Source organism: Sinocyclocheilus grahami, unplaced genomic scaffold (genome assembly GCF_001515645.1).
Source record: "Sinocyclocheilus grahami isolate Dianchi unplaced genomic scaffold, SAMN03320097.WGS_v1.1 scaffold340.1, whole genome shotgun sequence".
NCBI lineage: Eukaryota > Metazoa > Chordata > Actinopteri > Cypriniformes > Cyprinidae > Sinocyclocheilus > Sinocyclocheilus grahami.
This window is the reverse complement of record NW_015505519.1, coordinates 291,387-295,166: the sequence shown is the minus strand read 5'-3', so window position 1 is coordinate 295,166 and position 3,780 is coordinate 291,387. Positions and strand designations below refer to the sequence as shown.

At 35.1% G+C, this 3,780-nt stretch overlaps 1 protein-coding gene and 1 long non-coding RNA gene across 2 annotated transcripts in view; one reads left to right on the top strand and one right to left on the bottom strand.

Annotated features, from left to right (window-relative positions):
- Positions 1-3,780, top strand: part of slc35f1 (solute carrier family 35 member F1) — a 100,695-nt gene that overhangs the window by 28,548 nt on the left and 68,367 nt on the right. The gene's annotated exons all lie outside the window — the stretch shown is intronic.
- The window catches only part of LOC107603091 (uncharacterized), an 18,677-nt gene that overhangs the window by 7,037 nt on the left and 7,860 nt on the right, over positions 1-3,780 (bottom strand). Inside the window, exon 2 of the long non-coding RNA XR_001611097.1 lies at positions 2,382-2,383. This is a non-coding gene — a long non-coding RNA (uncharacterized lncRNA). The remainder of the gene's footprint in view (positions 1-2,381; positions 2,384-3,780) is intronic.

Sequence of the window (3,780 nt, the reverse complement as noted above, 5' to 3'; positions counted from 1 at the left end):
TTCAGAAATCATTCTGATATTCTGATTTGCTGCTCAAAAAACATTTATTATTATTATTATGATGTTGAAAACAGCTGAGTAGAATTTGTTCAGGTTTCTTTGATGAATAGAAAGTCCAGAAGAACCGCATTTAGGTTATCTGAAATAGAAACCTTTTGTAACATTATAAATGTCTATCATTACTTTTGATCAATTTAAAGCATCCTTGCTAAATAAAAGTGTTAATTTCTATAATTTCTTCTCCAAAAAAATTAAAATTATACTGACTCTAAGCTTTTGAATGGTATAGTGTGTAATGTTACAAAAGCTTTTTATTTCACATAAATGCAGATCTTTGGATCTTTCTATTCATCAAAGAATCCAGAAAAAATTTACTCAACTGTTTTAAATATTGATAATAATAATAATTATTATTAAAAAAGTTTTTTTGAGCAGCAAATCAGCATATTATAATGATTCCTGAAGGATGTGACACTGAAGACTGGAGTAATGACGATGAAAATTCAGCTTTGATCACCGCAATCATTTTAAAATATATTCAAATAGAAAGCAGTTATTTTAAATAGTAAAAATATTTCACAACATTACCGCTTTTGTTGTACTTTGAATCAAATAAATTCAGGCTTGGTGAGCAGAAGAGAAATAAAACATTAAAAATCTTATTGTTCAAAAACTGTTGACTGGTAGGTTATATAGATTACAGAAATGTTATATTGTAATGTTATTTATATATATATATATATATATAACATTTCTGTCCCCCTCACTTCTGAAATGATGGCTACGCCCATAAATACTGTTTTGTAGCTCTTTAATGTGTCGTGACAGGTCAGGTAGTGCCTCAGTTCAAGCAGCATGTGAACCGATCGTCTTTTTTATATTTACGTACAGCACAAAATAAACGTGAATGAACATCAGAACACATTTTATTTCAACTTCGGAAAGACATCAATGCACACAATTTTTCAAGTTGAAGTCCACCGAAGTTAATCTACTCTCCTGTCTGATTTGTTTGTCGGACAAGATGGCAGATTCGGCATTACGATTGGTCAGATCGCCTGTCAATCAAGTTCTTTGCGAAGGGTCAATTGCAAGATTTAAACTTACAATTCTAAATAAAAAAAGTCCGAATTGTGAGATTAAAACTCATAATTTTAAATAAAAAAGTCAGAATTGGGAGAATTAAAGTTGCAATTCTGTGAGATTTAAACTTACAATTCTAAAGAAATATGTCAGAATTCTGAGATTATCTCATAGTTCTATAGAAAAAAAGTCAGAATTGCGAAATGTAAACACAAAATTGCTAGAAAAACGTCTGAAAGTCTGAAATCTGAGATATAAACTCATTGTGAGATAAAAAGTTGCAATTACCTTTTTTTTAAATTCCATGGCAGAAACAGGCTTCCATACAAAATAACAAGCCTTGGTAAGTTACTTCAGAAGTTTTGTTCCTGTAATTTGTGAACTGAAAGTTGATGAAAGTGTCAGCTAAATTGCAAGTTTGAACTTGATGAACCTGCATTACGCAGCTTCTAAACAATTACTAGTTGTACGATGTCACTTGTATTCATCAGTATGGCACGTGATGGTTCCAATTAAGTAGTCGTGCTGCTAGCTGAAGGTCACTGATTGACAACATTGCTGTGATCACTACTCATTTTTTGTGCCATTTGACAGGCGTCTCTGCGGGACGTGCGTTAATAGTTGGAAAAAATTTTATGTGCTTGTCTTCTGCCTTCTGCTTTTGGTCATGACACCTCATCTTGGTTCACAGCCAAGTTTTTCTGTCTTTTAGACCCCTAATTAAGTTTGATGAAGCACTGCGGAATACCATTATACTTCAAGTCTCTTGCTTTAACCATCTTTTTCCCATCAGGCTGATATGAAGCTCATTATGATTTAACTTTTGTTATAAGAGTGCCTGCCAATGTCTGTCTTCTTTGGAACAGCGACTGCATCCCAATTTGCAGAAAATCTGTACTAAATACTATACTAGATTAGGATCTTAAATCATAGGAAAATATTATGTCAAAAGTGCATGAAGAGAATACTAATTAAAATGAATTTTCGAAACATTTCGAAACGTCTCAAAAACGTTGTGCAATTCTGAGTGTGCTACACACAGGTGAGTGGGCTAGACAAACCACATGTAGGAACACACTCTTTTCTCTCTAAATGCACCAGACACTTTCTTATCAACACTCCATGTTACAAGAACTTAATAAGGACTTAACAAACGTTTACTTGTGAATGCACCACAAATCATATTTCATCTTTTGCACAATATCATGCACAGTTATTATGTAAGGTACTTGTAAAATCTGTCTTAGGTTATGTATATGAATAGTCAACTATTTATAGTATATGTATAGTTAGATTACCGCTTTCAGTAAGTTGGTTATGTATAGGTTTAAAAATTGTTCTTCCGTCTAGTGTTGTATGTTTATATTTATGTTTATGTAGCACCGTGGTCCTGCGAGACACGACATTTCGTTCCACTGTATGTCCACACATGTAGCGGAATGACAATAAATGACAATAAATAATTTTATTATGTGATAACTATTGCTTTGTCTGTTAAACAGATCGTTTGATATGTACTGAGTATTTATGTGTTTTTAACCTAAATCACAGCAGGACGTTGACTGTCAAACATATACACAAGCCAATCATAGTAGTGGGCGTTTACTTCCGAGTCTACAATCCGCCACACCCATCAAACTAAATTTTTTTAATGTAAAAATCTTGATAACATTATGGGCCCTATTTTAACGATCTAACGAGCATGGTCTAAAGCGCAAGGCGCAGGTGCACTTAGGGCATGTCCGAATCCACTTTTGCTAGTTTAACAATGGGAAAAATGGTCGGTGCAACTATCAAATGGTCTAAAATAAGGTTGTCCCTATTCTCTTAATGAGTAATGGGTGTGTTTTGGGCATAACGTGCAATAAACCAATCAGAGTCTACCATTCCCGCTCGCGACATGGCAGATTCGCTATTTACACAGCGGCATTTGCAAGCAAAGACTGAACGAGTCTCCAGAGATGAAATGGAGCTGCTCGTGCACGGGCAAATAGGTAGCCTAATTCTGATACATGCAATGACTATCCATTATGACATGTAGGCATTTTTATATTTATGTAGCCTACACAATAATAATCTTTTACACTGTAATCCTTTAATTTTTTATATTTGACATGTTTGTGTGCTGCTGCGTGTCCCTGTGTGTGTAATAAGCAGAGTGTACGCATGTTGTGGACCTGCCTATAGGCGCATATTACTAACGCGCTCTTTAAATAACAAAAAATAGTGCGACATTGACGTTAGACCAGGATTTAGTTGGTCAATGGCACAGTCTATTTCAGTTGCCTCAAAACAATTAGGCAACAATGCACCTGAACACACCTCGTTTTCAGACCAGCACGCCCATGGGCGCACAAATGGGTGCAAATGCATTTTCTATTTAAACAACGTGGCGCAGGATGTGAAAATGAAAACGGAGTCGGGCTGAAACTAGCAAAAAACACTTGCGTCGTGCCTGGCGCCGCATTGCGCCAAGTGTATGATAGGCCCCTAAAAGTGGACCTCAGAGAACAGTACAACATACAAAACAGAGGCAGTTCATGACCCTTTTAATGTTGTTGAATAAAAGGTAATTTTAAAACTAGTTGCTAATGTGTAGAGGCCAACAAATAACAGAGAGATCTGTCTAATATGTCTCAATACAGTTGTGCGGTTACTACAAGTACAAGTACATACTTGAAATTACATACTGTCTTT